Below are 20228 nucleotides of genomic sequence, written 5' to 3' on the forward strand. Positions count from 1 at the left end.
GAGATATGGAGATGCATTTAGAAGACAAAGACAGGGAAAGAAGTATTGCCAAGAAGATTAGAGGGAAAGAGATTTCTGAGGATTTTCTGGGGCCTGCTCTTCTGGTTCTTCCAGATTCCAAGGAAAGGGAATTCCCCATCCCTGAAAGGTGAAAGGAACATTTGTCAGGGATTTTGTCAACGTGTAACTATGAACTATATTAAATGACTTCTGAAGTCCCTCTAACTTTGACATTCTGAGCTCTTTTCATAACTTTGGAAACTGAGTTCCAGAGAAATGAAAGAGCTTGCTCAAGTCCTGTCAATAAACAGTATGGGTCAAGGGAAAGGGCACCAGACATGGAGTCAGAGGACATCAGTCTAAATTCTTGCTCTAGTATTACTACCTGCTTCATTACTACTTACCTGGGTAAGTCTCTTTGTCTCACCTTTAAAATGGAAGGGATAATAAAGATAATCTCCTGAAGTCCTTTCTGGTTCTAAATCTAGGATTCTAAGTACCAGGTGCAGTGAATATTGAGCCTAAGTCCATTGCTCAAACTCATGGTTTTTTTTGGAATTTTACAGGTTTCATGAAGCTTTCTGTTTCATTTCTTCCTGTGACCCATCTGAGCCTCTATCATCAATCCCTCCCATTTTGGCACCTGGAGCAAGTGAGTTTTCTCTTATTGTTGTTAGTCTGTTATGTTGGCGGCAAGTCAGGACCATGGAACAGGTGACTTCCAAGTCACCCAAGCAATGGCCCCTTATATTTTATCCCAGGTTCTATAACTAAGAAAATGGATCAATTATGACACACCCCTATGGGTTCCACCTTTATCAATCAGCCACTCACAGTCCTTCCAAACTCATTATCCTCTCAGTCAAGTTGTTTGTTTGTTTGTTTATTTGATTGGTTGTATGGTTAGTTGGTTAGTTGGTTGATTTGTTGGTTAGTTGGTTGATTTGTTGGTTTGCTGATTGGTTGGTTGATCCTTAAGAGACATACATTTGTCTTGAAAACAAAACAATAAAACACAAAACCTATATATTAGCCATGCAAGACCATACCAGTATGGTGTAGGCTACTTGAGGGTGAACATTGTTTCCTTTTTGTCTCAGAGCTTCCATTGACTAGCATAGTGCCTAGCACATAGTAGGTGCTTCTTTACTCAACTGAATGGATATATGGTTGGATGAACAGATGAATGAATGAATGAATAGATAGATGGATGCATCTATGTATAGGGTGTATAGGGAGATAGATGAGCATATGCATGAATAAAGAGATGAATGAATTGAATAGGATATAAGTTGCTTTATAATTGAGATGTTTGGCAAAATTTTTTGTATCTGATTTCTCAACAACAATCCCTAGAACATAATAGGTACTTTATAAATATTTGCTGATTAGTTGGAGATGGGGTGGAGAGGAGAATGGCAACAAGAATATAGTAATAGACAAATCCAGGAGACACAGAAAGGGAAAAATTGGCAAAGCCTGATATTTGAGAAAACTCCAGAACCACAGAGAGCCTCCATCTGTGAGAAACCAGTTGTCTCCATTTCATCAATGAGAAGAAACTGTCCCTAGCTAACTAGACCAGAATGCCTCTTCATTAGGCTGCTCTTGTTTTTGTTCAGTCATTTCAATCGTGTCTGATCCTTCAGGATCCCATTTGGCATTTTCTTGACAAGGATACTAGAGTTGCGATTTTCTTCTCCAGCTCATGAGGAAACTGAGGCAAATAGGATTAAGTGACTTGCCCAGAGCCACGAAGCTAGGACAGATTTGTCTCTAGACCCAGGACTCTGTCCACTGTACCACCTAGCTGTCCAACCAGGCTAAACCATAAGTGCCCAATCCTTAGCCCCTTCTCCCTAGAAAAGGTCTTGTACCACACAAGTCCATTGAAGGAAGTTCCCTCTCCCTCTGGTCCTTGAACATTTGCACCCTTTAATTTCTTACAAAAGCAAAAGGAAACTTCAATATTGAAATGTTATAAGAAATGCAAGCTGTTGAACATTTTTTCCCGTCCCTGTCTATAAACAGTAGGAGCCTGAATGGCTTGAATAAACACCCTATAAACATCTGAAGCTTTCATGGCTTAGAGCAAAGGGTTGACATTTGCCTGTTGTTGATGGAGGTCTTAGGGTGGAGTGGAGGAGGCGGGGGTTTAAAGGCAGGGAAAGGGATAGCAGTAGCTTCTCTTTGGAGTTCTATTTTAGGAGCAGTTTCTGGAGAAAACAAAATAATGGTAGAGTTCTAGGAATCATTTCCAGAGGTAAGTTGCATTTTCCCATAATCTCTAGGGAATCTAGTTTTCAAATTGCCCTTCATAAAAAAAAAAAAAATGAACAAGAAAACAGAAATTATATTTTTCCATTCATCATGCAGAGGTGCATTTTCCTTCCTTTTAAAGGAAGGAAGGAAAGAAGGAAGGAAGGAAGCGAGAAAGAGAGAGAGAAAGAAAGAGAGAAAGAGAGAGAGAAAGAAAGAAAGAGAGAGAGAGAGAGAAAGAAAGAAAGAAAGAGAGAGAGAGAGAAAGAAAGAAAGAAAGAAAGAGAGAAAGAGAGAAAGAAAGAAAGAAAGAAAGAAAGAAAGAAAGAAAGAAAGAAAGAAAGAAAGAAAGAAAGAAAGAAAGAAAGAAAGAAAGAAAGAAAGAAAGAAAGAAAGAAAGAGGGACAGAAGGCAGTTCAGTAAAATTAAGCAAATACATCAATCAAGTCTATCTATATCCTCCAAAGTTTCTCCACCTTTGCTGAGCTGGGAGGGAGGTACATTCTCTTATCTTTCCTTTGGGGACCAAGCTTGGGCATTACAATTACCCAACATTCAGTTGGATGCAATATTGTGTATATTACTGGCCCAGTTCCATGCAGCTCTCCTTCCTGACAGTTCTCTGTAAAAACAAAGGGCTCCTCTTTCTTTTCTAGCTCATACCCCAGAACAGCATCTTCCTCTCCTTCCTCCCCAACCCCCAACCTGCTTTTGTCCTTATTTTTCCATTTGGAAGGACGGTAGCCGGAATGCAGGAGCCTGTCTCCAGGGCTAGGCCTGGCAGGGAAGAAAGACATTTTACCAGAAGAACCAGATGCTATTTTTGAGCTCTGTGGCTTAGTAGAGATTGTTATTTTTGTAAGAGACTGTGTTTTTCTGTATTACAGTCTTCACTTTCTGGCTGTAGGGCTGGACAACCAAGCCTCAGACCTGATTCCACGTTGTTTTGGTCCATAATGATGTGCCTGCAAGGGAGATCAAACTGAGCTTTGGGAGGCTTTCTTTTGTCCTCTCCTCCCATTGAAGGCTCCCTCTCATTTATTTGCCCATAGCCATCTTCAGAAAATTCTAAAATTAAAAAAAAAAAGGGGGAGCCATGAGGAAGGATGACCCAGGTTATGAGTCCCAGATGATGATACCAGTGTTCCAGAGGTCCACCTAAAAACCATAGGAAGTATGATGGGGATACTGATAGAGTCAGCCCACTTGCCCATGAAACATGGGTCCTATCGTTCAGGAAATTTCATCTCCTTATTGCCTGATGGATGTTTCAAGTTGAGGCCCTCCAGTTCACCCCTGCTTCCTCTCAAGCCTGTCGAGTCTTCAGCCTTAAGTCCCCAAAGAGAAAGAAGAGATATTTTGTCCAAGGAAGAAATCTGTAATAAACATTGAGTAAATGTTGAGCTGTCCGGGAGAGAATCCCGATCTTTTATTGGTTGAAATAGGACCCCGAGAGCATACCCAGCTGGCTGCTTGAAGCAAGGCCCTGCTGACTTTGGTTCCTCCTCCAAGCATTGAAAGATGGAGCTTTAAACACATGTGAATGCAGCCAGCCCACATGCCTGGGAGCCTCACAAGGCAGAAGACATCCATCCTGTGGCTAACCGGTGACTGGGAAGCCTGCTTTAAAGAGACAGGCCATGTTTCCATCTCTGCAGGGGATTCTGTGGCAGACCTTTGAGTTAGGGGAGACAGAAGTCACCCAAACCAACCTGAGAGGGGAAAATGCTACCCTAGTGGAAAGGGTGAAATGACTTATTGGTAAGTTCTCCTTTTGGAGGTCTGGAAGTAAGTTATCACCTATCCTCTGAGTTGGCCCTTTGAATTGCAAAAACCCTTTGCCAAGGCTTCAAGAAAAAATGAACCCCTCCAAAGTGGTAGCCCCATACCCCAATTGTGTCTCCATAATGTGCTTTACATTCATCACCTTGTTTCTACTGCCAGAAGACCCTGATAGGAGACACTGATGGGAATCCCTCCCCTCATCCAGACTTTTAACAGGATTTCAACTAGATATCTTATTTCTGATGGCTCCCTCACTCCAAATCATCTGACAAAATAATCTAAAAGTATAAGCTTGTTCATAGGATTCATGTGCTCACCTATGAGATAAACTATAAAATCTTTAATTTGGCATTTAAATACATCTGACTTATACCTTCCTTTCCAGAAGTATTTAATATTATTCTCCTTCACATATTCTCTATCCAATCAATGAATTGTACAGCAATCTACATCCAATCAATGAACTTTCCAGCAATCAATGAGTATTTATTAAATACTAAATTAAAATGTATTAAAAACTAAATTAGGGGCAGCCAGGTGGTCCAGTGGATGGAGCACCAGCCCTGAAGTCAGGAGGACCTGAGTTTAAATCTGACCTCAAACAGTTAACACTTCCTAGTTGTGTGACCCTGGACAAGTCACTTAATCCCGATTGCCTCAGCAGAAAAAAGAAAGAAAGAAAAAAAAACTACGTTAAATACTGAATGAAAATTAAATGTGCCTGGTGCTATATAGCAAGGTTTCCTAAACTTTTTCCACTTGTAACCCCTTGTGACTGAGAAATTTTTATGTAATCTCAGTATCTAGATATATGAAATAGATATACAAATCAAATATTCACTGATAATGAATCATAATTTCATGAGGCTCACATTAGGTTAGGAGACGCCATATGGAGTCACAATCCAAAGTTTGCTCTACGGGACACTTTACTAGGGTTATAAGTAAGAAGAATTAAATAATGAGGGTGGCTAAATCATTTTGACCATTATAAATACCCATATTAACTCCAAAGGGCATATGAAGGAAGATGCTATCTGCTTCCAGAAGAAAAAAACTGATAAATATATAGAATGATTTATATATATTTGTATCTAATTGGTAGTCATCTGTAGAGCAGGAAAGAAAGGGAGAGGGAAGAAAAAAAATTTACATGATAACTATTATATAGTTAAAAGGAATAACAAGTTGTATATAATAAATTTGCAGGGTTATGTGCAATCTTTTTATACTAGTATTAGTAGCTTCATGGAGACAATAAAAAATTTCTTTAAGAGAAAAGTAATAATTAAACAGAGAGAGCAACAGGAGAGGGTGCTCCAGGCACAGGGGAGAGTTGTCAGCAAAGGCACTGAGATGGGAAAGTGCATGACATACAAGGAGACATACAAGGAGACATACAAGTAGTCTAATTAGAAAGAACACTTTAAAATAAAATGGAGAAGATAGAATGAGGCTAAATATATGGAAGGTCCTAAACAATTGACTAAGAAGTTAAAGTTTCAGAGAGTAAATAATAGGGAGATGTTGAAAATCTTGGATCGATGAGGCATGGCTCAGAATAAACTTGAGGTATGGTCTGGCACTGGTGGGAAGGCTGAATTGGAGGGATACAAAAGGGAAGATGGAAAGTCTTGTTGGGAGGCTGTTGTCTTAGTCCAGGGAAAGGCTAGCAAGGGCCAGAACATGGATAGTGGATTCAGCAACCCTCTCTGGGACTAAAGATTAAGGGTCAGCTGTCCCCCAAGTGATATTGCTGTAACCTTCATTGCTAAAGTGACTTTTGTTCCATTTGGCCTTTGTGCTGGTTCCTGATGAATGGGATGAATTGCAAAGAGAAAAATGATCTAATTTCAGCTTCTGGCCAGCCATGTGTAAGTAACTTGAAGAATCGTGAAATCTCAGAGCTAGAAGGAAACTTGGAAGACATCTCATCCAAGATATTTGAATGTCACTTTCTCTACCACAACATCCTCCAAATTTTCAAGTATCTTCTTCTGAACACCTCAGAAATGGGGGATCCATCATTTCTATTCTCTTTTAAAAGGAAGGAAGGAAGGAAGGAAGGAAGGAAGGAAGGAAGGAAGGAAGGAAGGAAGGAAGGAAGGAAGGAAGGAAGGAAGGAAGGAAGGAAGGAAGGAAAGAAGGAAGGAAGGAAGGAAGGAAGGAAGGAAGGAAGGAAGGGAGGGAGGGAGGGAGGGAGGGAGGGAGGGAGGAAGGAAGGAAGGAAGGAAGGGAGGGAGGGAGGGAGGGAGGAAGGGAGGGAGGGAGGAAGGAAGGAAGGAAGGAAGGAAGGAAGGAAGGAAGGAAGGAAGGAAGGAAGGAAGGAAGGAAGGAAGGAAGGAAGGAAGGAAGGAAGGAAAGAAGGAAGGAAGGAAGGAAAGAAAGAAGGAAGGAAGGAAGGAAAGAAAGAAGGAAGGGAGGGAGGGAGGGAGGGAGGGAGGGAGGAAGGAAGGAAGGAAGGAAGGAAGGAAGGAAGGAAGGAAGGAAGGAAGGAAGGAAGGAAGGAAGGAAGGAAGGAAGGAAGGAAGGAAGGAAGGAAGGAAGGAAGGAAGGAAAGAAAGAAGGAAGGAAGGAAGGAAAGAAAGAAGGAAGGAAGGAAGGAAGGAAGGAAGGAAGGAAGGGAAGGAGGGAGGGAGGGAGGGAGGAAGGAAGGAAGGAAGGAAGGAAGGAAGGAAGGAAGGAAGGAAGGAAGGAAGGAAGGAAGGAAGGAAGGAAGGAAGGAAGGAAGGAAGGAAGGAAGGAAGGAAGGAAGGAAGGGAGATAGGGAGGAAGGAAGGAAGGAAGGAAGGAAGGAAGAAAGGGGAAAGGTAAAAGAAAGAAATTCACAAGATAACTATTATATATTTTAAAAGAATAGTAAATTATACATAATAGAATTGTAGCTTCATGTACAGTCTTTTTATTATACTACATTATGGAAATGTTTGCTTTATTCAATAAACTAAAAATAAAAATAAAATTACATCAAACTCAAATCTATTTAATATAATCTCTACCTATTATTCCTAGAGGTTAAGTAAAACAAATCATATCCCTTTCCCTGTGACAGCAATATAACTTAATTGCTCGAGCACTGAACTGGGAGTTGAGAAGCCTGGGTTCTCCTCTGTACTGGATACTGTGGCTTGAGATTGCGTTCTTTGTTTTTAGTTATCAGGGCCCACTGCTGACTCAACTTGAGTTTATCATCCATTTACCATGTGCTCAGGACAGCTGTGGGATGCAATGGATGGAGCACTGGGCCTGGAATCGGGAAACTCATCTTTCTGAGTTCAAATCTAGCCTCAGACACTTACAGTCTGTGTAGTCCTGGGCAAGTCACCTAACTGTTTGCCTCGATTTTCTCATCTGAAAAATGAGCCAGAGAAGGAAATGGCCAACCATTCAGGTATCTCTGTCAAGAAAACCCTGGATGAGTTCAGAGATAGTCAAACACAATTAAAAAATGACCCACTAACAACAAAACCATATCCCTTCTCAGCCCCAGCTCAGGGTCTCCTACCTCATCTTGTATTTGTACAGCTTATTGTTTGAACCCAAGTGTACCTTTACATTTTTCTCTATCTCAAATATCATCCAGGCAGTGTAGTGTAGTGCATAGAGAGCTGCTTTCACAACCAGGATGATCTGGGTTCAAATCCTGTCTCTGTTATATATTGGCTAAAGAAGTCACATCATTTTTCAGAACTCTACTGTTTTCAAGGCTCCACTTAGTAGCCCTCTGGAATCATTTCTTGAAGGAAGCTCAGACTTCTGAGGGCTAGAAGTGAGCGCAATGTCCCAAATCCCAGCTATATTTAGTCAATTCTGACTGAAATATTCAAGACAATGGAGCGATTGTCAGTTGGGCATTTCCCAAATGTTAAATTAGAATCTGGAATCTGGGAATGTCCCAGAAACCTTATCCTTCCTGTCTCTGTGCAGCCTAACTGAGACCTGTTGAAGACCTTAGCTTAAAAAGGCCGAGGTCTCCATTTCATCCAGAGCCATCTCCAATCTATCTATATCTGGCCACTGGGCCCAGATGGCTCTGCCGGGGAAAGTGAGGCAGGATCTCCCTCACTGAAATCCAATTCTCTTACATGTCATATCACCTCCCCAATGTCTTGGCCTTCTTTGAGAACAAAGGACAAACAACAACAGAAAATGCCTGTCATCTCATCACTCCAGAAGGATGGGAAATGGGAATTTCAGACCAGCATCAGAAAAAAAAAAAAGCTTCCCTGGCCATTCCAGGGGCCCAGGGGATTTGGAGTTCAGATAAGCTTTGGCTCTTGGCCCCGTGGCTCTGCTTGGAAAGAGGCAGATGGAATGGTCAGCCTGAGACTGAATTCTTTCCTGCAGCATGATATGAGGGAAAGGAAGGAGCAGAGATCTAGTGTACTTTGAATAATAACTGTGATAAATATCCCTTATCTAATATCTAATTTCTATTTATATATTATATAATATCTGAGATATATATTATTATATCTAATGTCATCACTTCAGTTTCTTTATTTATAGAAAGATGGGTTTAGACTTGACAGGCTCAAAGATCCAGTGCTTCTGCCCGGCATGTCTGACAAGAAACACACTCTTCTACTCCCATAGTCCTCCCTTCCTCTTGTCTCAGTCTCTTTTGGACTCAAGTTTTGCACCCAGCATGCTGCACGATGCATAGGTTTGATTGCCTCAGTTTCCCTTGGCTTGCACATGACAGGAAGGAGATAATAACGTCCCAGAGGAATTTTGGGAAGACCGCCTATTGATATATTTGTAAGGCTCTCTGAGATTTCCGGCAGGAGACAAGACAGCTTCCACCAGAGAGCAACTGGACATTTGCCCAGTGACCTTGAGTGGGGGGTGGGAGTGGAGTGACTTATAAGTCATGGAGTTTCCAGGTGGGGAGGAAGAAGTTACTTGAGCTCTGTGGTTCTGGCAGGCCTAGAATCATGATTCCTGGTCCAGCTAGCTTAGTCAAGGTTGTCTGATCCAGAATATGGCCTCTGAGCAAAGTCCCTTCGGTCTTGACCCTTCCCCAGGTCAAACAGAGTGAGAAAATAACATGTCGTGCTTGCTGACCACTGGGAGGCCTTTGTCCGGGGAGAAGAAGCCTGTGTGATTCTGTGGCGTCTTCCCACCGTGGTTCTGTGGCCACTCTTCTCATCTCAGGCTTGTAACAGATGGAAGATGACAACAGAGGCAAATTTGGGAGTGAGACCACCAAGGCCTGTGGCAGGGCTGTGGAGCAGGAGGCAGCCCCAGGGTGGGAGAGCCAGCAGAGTTTCACAGGCAATGGCCTTTTCCCCCTTCAAGGAGGTCTACAGAGACCATAACGAAAACATCTTGGCCGTGGTCACCACTGGCTGTCCAACACTGGGCTGGGCCGTCCCCCACTGGGATCCTTTCCTCCAGTTTTCACATTTTTTTTTTAGCTCTGCTCTTTTGTCTAAGGGATCACTCAGGGTTTGTTTCAGGGAGGTTCCAAGATCATACAATTCACACGTCCTGAGGTCCAGAGCCTCAGAATGGATGGGAATCGCCCGCAGCAGCTGTCAGGAGCATGGATGAAGGGGAACAGACAGAGAATCAGCAACCCTAGGGGAAATCAGAGGGCTGGTTCTTTGGAGGGAACTCTTGGCTTTCAGGAGGGGGTCACACAGGCTACATTCACACCCAGGGAAAGTGACGTGGAGGCAAGAAAACAGAAAAAAATGGATCTTAAATCTAAAAATGGACAGAATCACATAATTAACAGGCTTCCTACTAAGTGCCAGGCACTATATTAAATGCCCATTTTACAGATGAAAAAATTGAGATCTAGAAAGATTAAGGGATTAGGAAATAAAACCTATCACCAGGAACTAAAAGAAAAGGCAGAATTTGAACTCATGGCTTCTGACCCTTTCAACCAATGAATCAGTTATTATTGCCCAAACAGTAACAGCAATGGGTTCTCAAAGGCAAAAAAAAAAAAAGGTTTGCAGAGTGCTTTCCTCACAAATACTTCATGATATAGATAGGATGGACAATACTAATTATCCCCATTTTATAGATGTGGAAACTGAGATATCTTTTCCCCAAGTCTTCGCCTATTGTACCATCCTGCCATGAGGAACCACCAGAATTTTGGATTGATATCTTTTGGGGTTTATGTCACCTTCATTTCCCAATATATCTCTCCCCTCTCCACCCAGAGCCATCTCCTATAACAAAGAAGCAAAATCAACCAGTACATCAATCAAATCTGACAGTAAATATAGCATTCAGTCCCATAGTCCCTCACCTCTGAAAAGTAGACACTTTCAAATCTCTTCAGTGCCAAGTTTGATGATTAAAATTGCATGTTCTCTGGTTTCTTTATTTTCTTACATATTCTTTCCACTTACATATTTGTAGTTCTTTCCCCCCGCCCTGATTCTATTCATCTGGTTTTGTGTCAGTTCAAAGAAGCTTTCCCATGTTTCTCTGAATTTCTTATTTTTGCCTCATCAGTAAAACTGATTGAAAGTAGAAACCAAGGCTTAAGTTACTTTGTATTTTATCACCCCAAAATACTGCTGATTCATTTCAGTCGTTTCTGATTCTTTGTGACTCTATTTGAGGTTTTCTAGGCAAAGATACTCAAGGGGTTTGCCACTTCCTTCTCCAGCCCATTTTACAGATGAGGAAACTGAGGCAAAGAGGATTAAGTAACTTGCCCAGCATCACACAGCTGGGAAGTAAATAAGCTCTTCCCTAATTGAGGGACATCTACTTTGTTGCCAATCTATTTTTTTTTTAACCACAAAAAGTGCTGCTGTAAATAGTTTAGTATATATGGGAGCATCTTTTTTTTTTTTTAATAATATACTTGGAGACTGGCAACTCTGTGGCAAAACTTTCACTTGATATGTTTTCTTTATTGACAATCATGAGAAGAATGGTTTTCACCTCATAAAATTGGTTTTCCTTTGAAATTCTTTTCATTTACCACTTAAAGGAGAGAATCATAGATTCTTGGGGCTGGAAAGGAGCTTATAGTTCATCTATCAACCCAATTCATGGATCCTCCTTCCCAATTTCCTTGAAAACTGGTCATACGGGGGCAGCTAGGTGGCGCAGTGGATAGAGCACCAGCCTTGAATTCAGGAGGACCCGAGTTCAAATCTGATCTCAGACACTTAACACTTCCTAGCTGTGTGACCCTGGGCAAGTCACTTAACCCCAGCCTCAGGGGGGAGGAAAAAAAGAAAAGAAAAGAAAACTGGTCATACAACCTCAGCCTGAATAAGTCTAACAACTTAGACTCTATCAGCTCTTATGTCACTCTGACCTAAAGCCAGACAGCTCTAACTTGGGGGAGCTTTTCCTCCAGTAGAATGTAAGCCATTTGAAAACAGGAAGTGTTTTATTTCTATCCCTGTCTCCACTGCACAGAGCACAATGCCTTGCATCCAGTAGGCATTTAATAAATGTTAAGTGAATTGAATTGAGTTTCTTGATCCAATTTTCTCCCATCAGTGCTAGGTCTGCCTTCTGGGGCCACACTGAACAAAGATAACCCTTTCTCCACATGGCCAGCCACAGCTATCATGGCCCAATCTAGATCATCTTTTCCATGGGTTTCTTTGGTTACGGTTACCTTCACTGGTGACACTAAAAACCACTAATGCGATCCTGCTATGGGTCAGATTCAATTAATTTCAAATCAATAAATATTTATTAGAATGTAATTCCTACCCTCAAGGAGCTTACAGTCTAATGGGAGAGGCAACAAACAGGCAAATATTTACAAAGAAAACAGGATAACTAGGAAAATAATTAACAGGGGAACAAAGGCACTGGAATTAAGAGGGCTGGGGAAGGCCTTCCATAAGAGGTAGCAATTTTTAGTCCAGATGTCAAACCAGAAAGGTCAGTTGTGGGATTGGAGAGAGAGAGCATTCAAAGTACGGGGGATGGTCAGGGACAATGGCCAGAGCCAAGAAAAGAAGTATCTTGTTCATGGCCCAGAGATCAATAACACTGGATTGAAGAATATGTTCCAAAGAAAATTAAATCATAGTCCCTCCTTTCAGGGACCCAACAGTCTAATGAGTGAGACCAAAAAAAATACAAATACAAAAGATGATTAATGTAATGAGGAGCCTAGGTTAAGTGATTCGTGATGTCCTCTTGGAGAAGATGGAGTGCTATGGCCCAGGGGAGAGAACACAGGGGTAGATTCAGAAGTGGTTGAATGACAAGATCCAAAGAATTGGCATTGCTGGGCCAACATCAACTTCCAGGGAGGTCTCTAGTTGAATACCCCAAGGGGTCTTGTCCTTACCCTTGGACTGTTCGACACGGTGATCAACAACTTGGATGATGGGGTAGATAGCATGCTGATCAACTTTGCAGATGACAGGAAGCTGGAATGAAAAGCTAGCGTGCTGGATGATAGATTCATGATCCAAACAGATTCAGACAGGTTGGAATGATGAGCCAAATCTAATAAAATAAAATAGAATGGGAAGAAGTGCGATATTCTGTACTCACTGAAAAAAAATCAACTGTATAAGAACAGAATGAGAGAGGTATGGCTGGAAGTAATTCATGACTGTGCTAGACCATGTATTCAACTTTAAAGTCCTATATAAATGTGAGTTAGTCATAGCACTATAAAGTGAGAACTGGAAGAAACCTCAGAAGCCACCTGATCCAACCTCTTCTTTTTACAGAGGAGAAAAAGGATGGATTTGTCCACGATCTTGTAGAGGAACAGTTAGATCTAGAGTTGAAAAGGCCATCTTATGCAATGCTTTCATCCTACAGAGGAAAACACCACGGTCCAAGAAGGTTAAGTGAGTTTCCCAGAATGATAGAGATTCAAAAACAGGATTTTCCCCCAAAGTCTTCAGACTCTGGGAGCTCTTTGTCTCTCTATTTCAGTTTCCTCATCAATCAATGTTGATTATATTTTACTACTTAGCTCAAAGAATTTCTGTGAAGGAAATTCTTCATAAATGACTAAAAATAAATTATAAAAATAATATAAATATATAATATTTATTATATATTATATGTAATTATGTAAATACATAAATATTATACATGTTATACCCATCATATTATATATAAATACAACACATTACACCTAAAATATAGCATGCATATTTATGTGTTATATACAAAATATATGTAATATATTATATGTATTATACATAAATACATTGTGCATCTATTATTATACTTATACACAAAATTGATCATGTTATATATTATATATAATATACATATTATACATAAATATTATATTTTTGCACAAAATATATTGTGCATATATTATCATATCATGTTAACACTTCTACCAAAATCTGCTACATTATATATCATATATAGTACACATAGTATACATAAACATATCTTGCATAAAAATACATTATGCATATATTATTCTGATATATTATGCTTTCTATACACAAAATCTATTACATTATATATAATACACATATGATACATATATGCAAAGCCTCCTATATTATATACAATAATATATTATGTATAAATATATTTTACATAAAATATATTGTGCATATATTATTATATTATATCTCATATTTATTGTACACAAAATCTGTTAATTATTATACATAGTATACATAAATAAGACATATTTTCCATAAATTTTACCAAAAATAAATATTTTACATAAAATGCATTGTCATATATAATTATATCATATTGTACATAAAATATATACAATGTATATATTATACATAATATATAAACATTTTACATATGTAAGAATATAATGTTATGCATTAAAACATTATATTATAGTTTATACCCATAATTCATATATTATATATCTATTATAAATGCTATATTATACATAAACTATATAATTATTGTGCAATTATGTACTATTGTGTGTTGTGTGTCATGATTTAAATATAAAATATATAAATAATATATATAAAATTAAAATTCTTAAAATCAAAATATCTGTAGCTATCATGACAATTGTTTTTTAGTATTTTTAATTTGTTCTGTTGTTCAGTCATTTCAGTCATGTTCAACTATTCACGATCCTATCTGGGGTTTTCTTGGTAGAGATATTAGAATGCTTTGACATTTCCTTCTCCAGCTCATTTTACAGAGGAGAAAACTGAGGCAAGCAGGGTTAAGTGACGTGCCCAGAGTCACATAGCTAGGAAGTGTTGGAGGTGGATTTGAATTCAGGCCTTCCTGACTCCAGGACTGGCACTCTATCCACTGCACCACATAGCTGCCCTTTTTGTCTGTACCCCTGATTTTATCGGTATACTATCTCCACTAGCAAAGGCAGCCCCTTGGTAACATATGTTCTCAGAAAATTGCATGCAATATTGAAAAATCATCTCTGCCAAGGAATTGAGTCATAGCTGGAAGGGATATTTCATTCAGAGCCCATCCTGGACCCAGAGAAAGAAACTGTTTGTCCAAGGTGACGTGGATGGCAACGAGAGAAGCAGAATTTGCATGCAGATCATCCGCCATCCAAACCTTTCTATCATGTGTCTCCTAATTCCCAATCCATGAAGCCAGGCTGCCTGCCATAACCTTTAACTCTGACTATGGTCCCCTGGCTGCCCTATTTATAACAAACTCAACCAACTGGCTCAGATAGTGTTAAACTGGACAGCCTATCAAGAAGTGGACAGAATTTCTAAGCCAAATTGTTCTCTACCTGGCCATTTATCTGACTCCTGGTTCTCGGGAAAGTAAACCTGGCCTTGGACCCACCTGTCAATATTTGCACTGTTTCTATTGTCCTCAAAGGGGGGAAAAACAACCCGTTCTTGCTGTCAAACACATGTTTATTCAAAGGATTTGTTGGTTTGCTCAAAGCCATGGCAACCCAGTCATTTGTTATTGACCTTTGTCCTCCAAAGGTCTGGGGAGGAGTTTAATTATCACTGTTCCCCCAAAGTATCCCATCCATTAAGTCTGGTCACAACATGATTTTTAACACAACAATCCAGTAATGAAACTCCAAAACACAGGGGAAGCAGATTATGAACTTTGGACTCAAAAGACCTAATTCACATCCAACTTTCCATGCCTTTGTGACTTTAGTCAAGACAATTCATTTGTCTTGTGCCTCGGTTTACCCATATATAAAAGGGGAAGCTGGGACTAAATGAAGCTTCTTCTACCATTAGCAGCACTATAATTCTGTGATATGAAGCTATAAAGTACTGTATGACAGAAAGACCAGGGTTCAAGTCTCACCTCTGACATACACTGACTTTGAAACACAAGGAAAGTCATTAACAGCCATTTTCTGAAGCTCAAACAAGATAAATGCGTGTAATGCATATGTAAGCCTTAAAAGGAAATGATGATGGTGATGATGATGATGGTGGTGGTGATGATGATGATTAGTATCTATTTTAAAATAACTTATATTTATTTTTAAAGGGGCAGCTAAGTGGCGCAGTGGATAGAGCACCAGTCCTGAATTCAGGAGGACCCGAGTTCAACTCCGACACTTAATACTTCCTAGCTGTGTGACCTTGGGCAAGTCACTTAACACAAATTGCTTCAGCAATATATATATATATTTTTTTTATTTATTTATTTGTTTGTTTTTGCTTAGGCATTGGGGTTAAGTGACTTGCCCAGGGTCACACAGCTAGGAAGTGTTAAGTGTCTGATTCCAGATTTGAACTTAGGTCCTCGGGACTTCAGGGCTGGTGCTCTATCCACTGCGCCACCTAGCTGCCCCTATATACATAATTTTTTAATAATTATTTATATTATATTATAAATATAATTATTTATTATTAAAAAACCTGTAAGGTACAATACAAAGCACTCTACATATCTAATCATTTAATCCTCACAACAACCCAATAAACTAAATTTTGTTATTATGCCCCAATTTACAAAAGAGAAAAATGAGATCCAGAGAAATGAGAGAAGTGTTTCCAGCCTGTTGCAATGGTACAAACAAGTGAATTTTAAATTCTAGGAGCTTGGTTCAAAGCTAGACTAGTTGCTTATTACCTGTTTGACTTTGAACAAGTCATCTGATTTCTCTGGCCTCGGTTTCCTACTCTGGAAAATGAGAAGGTGGGGCTGGGCGGCCTCTGAGTTTTCCCTTTCTGTGTTAAATCTGACTCCCTAGGAGTCCCTGCTGGTGAGGTCAGACCAAATCCTCAGGACAGCATAATTACTGTCACATAAAGCCCATTTGGATGATCCCTGCGAAGGCTAGGCTGATGCAGTTTTAAGAGGGAATCAGTGCTTCATTGAGGATGCCAATTGAGTTAAGCCGCCCAGTAAAAAAGCCCGTTGCTTTTAGAAGTTCACATCATGGACCACGGCCCCCCTGCTCTGCTGGTCACAGCTGGTGCTTGTAAAGGAAGACTGGATTGGATTGGATTGGATTAAGCCAAAAGAAACGGGGATGCAAGGCTCCATAAGGAAACAATGACCAGTCATGTGAACAGTCCCCCTTGTTGGCTGCTCTGGGCTGACAAGGAAAATATTTTCATACCTGTAAAATTATAACCGGCGTCATTCAGTCAGGTTGCAGGCGTGTCGGCTCCACACTGACCAAGAAATGTGAGCTGAAGTCTCCTTTGCTTTCATTTCTATCTTTTCACCATCTCTACTCCGTGTCTCCCTCTCTAGCCACTCACACAGCCTCTATTCTGGCACAGACCCCCCTCATTCATACCTGGACTTCTCATGGGTCTCCCCAACCCAATCCATCCTCCACCAAAGTGATATTCCTACACCACACTTCTCATCATATCCGCCGACTCATTAAAGTCCGCTGGCTCCCCATTCCTCCTGGGAGCAAATATAAAATCCTATCTGGCTTATAAAGTCTTTTATGACCTGGTGGCTTTCTATTTTTCCAGCCTATCAGCACCTTCATCTAAAATTCCATTATTCTGCCATTCAATGACATCAGTTTTCTTGCTGTTCCTAGCATAAAAAATGCTGTCTCCTAAGTATGTTCTCCCTCTTGAGTTCAGTGGCTTCCTTCAAGACTCAGCCCAAAGCCCACCTTTTTTGCAAAATGCTATTCCCATTCTCCCCCCAATCTATACCTTGCCTTTAATTCAATTCAGTAAGCACTTTTTTTTTTTTTTTTTTTTGCTGAATCAATTGAGGTTAAGTGACTTGCCCAGGGTCACACAGTTAGGAAATGTTAAGTGTCTGGGGCCACATTTGAACTCAGGTCCTCCTGAATTCAGGGCTGGGACTCTATCCACTATACCACCTAGCTGCCCTGATAAGCACTTATTATGTGCCTACTCTCTGTATATACCCTATAGATATATAGCTGTTTGCATATTGTCTCCTCGAGATGAGGGACTATTTGCCCTTTTTTGTATTCTCAACACATAGTACAGTTCGTGGCACATAATAAATACTTAATAAATGCTGGTTGATTGATTGGCTTGTGACAAAGTGAATCTAATCCTTGACAAGGATTCAGAGAACCTGATTTCAGATCTTACCTCAAACATTTATTGACTGAGTAGTCATTTTCAGATCCCTCAACTAATAAAATCCTGTCTCATCTGTAAAATGGGGATAAGTGATATTTGCTCTTCCTATTTCACCTGGAATTCTTATGATGCCATATGAATATGAGTTGTTATTTTAAAACATTGAATCATAGAATCTAGAACATGCTTTCTCATTTGATTATCAGGTCACTGAGAAAAGAAATTGAATTATGATCCTTTCATATTTTTCCCTGATACTTTCTTGCTGTATAATCTGTTTTACATAATTGCATCTCTCTGTCCTGTTTTCATGTCTAAAATCATTTTTGTATTACCTACATTATAAGGTTATCATGAGAAATGTGGATTATTGTCAACATTATTATCATATATATTACATGTATATATATAATTTTATTTTATATTAACAACCTTTGGAGGTAAATGCAATTATTATCCCCAGTTTATAGCTGGAAAAACTGAGGAAGGATCTGGTCAATGGAAAGTAGTCAATGCTCCCATTGGCCTTTTCCAATGCATCATGAACATATTCAGATAATTTTTTCCTGGTTCCAATCCAACACATGGAAAATTGGAAGTCAAGTGGTACCATGTGAAGATGAGAAGTCTTCTAATAGGATACAAGTTCAGAAAAACTGGTGACATAGAAGACGGTGAGCCAAAACTGAATTTGAATACCAGAGGGACAACCTAGATTCTTTTTACTCTTTTTTTTTTCTTGGTAAATGATTAAGAAAGGCTATGAACTCCTGGGTAAGAGATGGGGTGGCTGCCCTATTTCCCATCCAAAAATCATGTCTTGGGGGGCAGCTAGGTGGCGCAGTGGATAGAGCACCAGCCTTGAATTCAGGAGGACCCGAGTTCAAATGTGATCTCAGACACTTAACACTTCCTAGCTGTGTGACCCTGGGCAAGTCACTTAACCCCAGCCTCAGGGGGGGGGGATCATGTCTCTATAAATATACAATCCCTCTATTTCTTTTCTATTTAATCTTTTGATAGGTCTCTAGAGGGGTGAATGAGTATTCTGAAAGGGGAGTATGCATGGAACTAAGTAATCCACCATAGCCATCAAAGATCATAATAGCAACCAAATTGATAGACTCTAGAATGATAGTGATTAATGACAGAGAAAGCCTGTATAGAGAAAAGTAGAATGGCGATATATACTCTATATCAGTAGCTTCTAAGATCATGGGAGCTCATGATGGAGAAAAGTCTTGAATTGAGACTCTAAAAAAAGCTAGGTCCACAACATAACAGTTCTACTCTTTCTGTTATTGTTTGCTTACATTTTTGTTTTTTCTTCTCAGGTTATTTTTGCCTTCTTTCTAAATCTGATTTTTCTTGTGCAACAAGATAACTGTACAAATATATATACATATATTGGATTTAACATATACATTAGCATATTTAACATGTATGGAACTCCCTGCCATCTAGGGAAGGGGGTGGAGGGAAGGCAGGGAAAAGTTGGAAGAGAAGTTTTTGCAAGGGTCAATGTTGAAAAATTACCCATGAATATGTTTTGCATATAAAAAGCTATCATAAATAAATGAATTATGAAATCTGAAAAAAAAAAAAAAAAAAGCTAGATCCCCAGTGCCTTGTTGAGAGCTGCTGTACTTTCATAAGGACTCCACAAAGGGAAAAAATGATTTCCAGATCCAGGAGTCAGAAGATGCTCCTTATCCAAACATGCTCTCTATAGCCTGCCTCATTGTACTTGAAGTCTAGACCCATTCTCCTCAGGGACCTTGAGTGTACAAAGGAAAAGTGGGAGATCAATAGTGGGAGATGGGGAATGCTTTGTAACTATTGCTCTTTTTAAAACTTCCCAACAAATCCCTTTTCTAAAAGCCAACAGAGTTGATTGCTAATGGAGAACATACTATATGGGGGCTCTTGAAACGCCAGCACATCAGAGTTTTTCCAGATGAAGAAATAATCAGTTGCCTTTTAGGGATCCAACTTTCCAAGGGAAGTAGGATTTGGGAAAATAAACTCAGAGAGAGAGAGTACTATCAACATCATCATCATCATTATAATTTGATCCAGACTCTGATTTTATTGGTATAAGGGATATGGAGTGGGGATTGAAGGAAAAAAAAAATCCCTCTATCAATGCAGAGTAGAAACAATGCACCTTGGCCTTAGAGAGTTATATGGGACATTTACAGTTTTAATAATTTGCCTAGAGTCATACTGCTAGTATAGGTCAAAGGCAGGACTCAAATCCAGAACATCCTCTCTGTCTCCATCCATGCCATAATCTGTCTCTCTGCTATCACTACCATAATCATCATCAGATGCTTTTAAAAAAATAAGATGCTTTTTATGTATATTATCTCCCTTGAGCCTCAAAGCAACCCTGCAAAGTAGTAGTATTGTTCCTATTTTGCAAATGAGGGAACTGAAAGTGAGAGAGGTTATGCTTTATTCAATATCTACATGGTACCGTATGTATAATTAGGTGTTTGACAGATATTATTGGTTGTGAATCTGGTGGGACCTTTAGGTTTGGTTGATAAATCCACCCCAGACTAAAAGCGGGTCACGCCATGGGATGTCCTTGGAGGAAAGACACACCTCCCTTGAGTTATTTCTCCTTTCCACGTGCTGGCCATCAACATACCCAAATACCCACTATGTACACATCCCTGATGGAGAAACTGAGGTCCCCTCTAACCCTAAGATTTTATG

General features: G+C 39.7%; 1 long non-coding RNA gene across 1 annotated transcript in view; it reads left to right on the forward strand.

Annotated features, from left to right (window-relative positions):
• The first annotated feature begins 247 nt into the window (after window positions 1-247).
• The window catches only part of LOC141543157 (uncharacterized), a 28549-nt gene continuing 8568 nt past the window's right edge, over window positions 248-20228 (forward strand). Inside the window, exons 1-2 of the long non-coding RNA XR_012482358.1 lie at window positions 248-408; window positions 567-652. This is a non-coding gene — a long non-coding RNA (uncharacterized LOC141543157). The remainder of the gene's footprint in view (window positions 409-566; window positions 653-20228) is intronic.

The sequence above is a fragment of the Sminthopsis crassicaudata genome, chromosome 5, assembly GCF_048593235.1.
Source record: "Sminthopsis crassicaudata isolate SCR6 chromosome 5, ASM4859323v1, whole genome shotgun sequence".
Taxonomy (NCBI): Eukaryota; Metazoa; Chordata; class Mammalia; order Dasyuromorphia; family Dasyuridae; genus Sminthopsis; species Sminthopsis crassicaudata.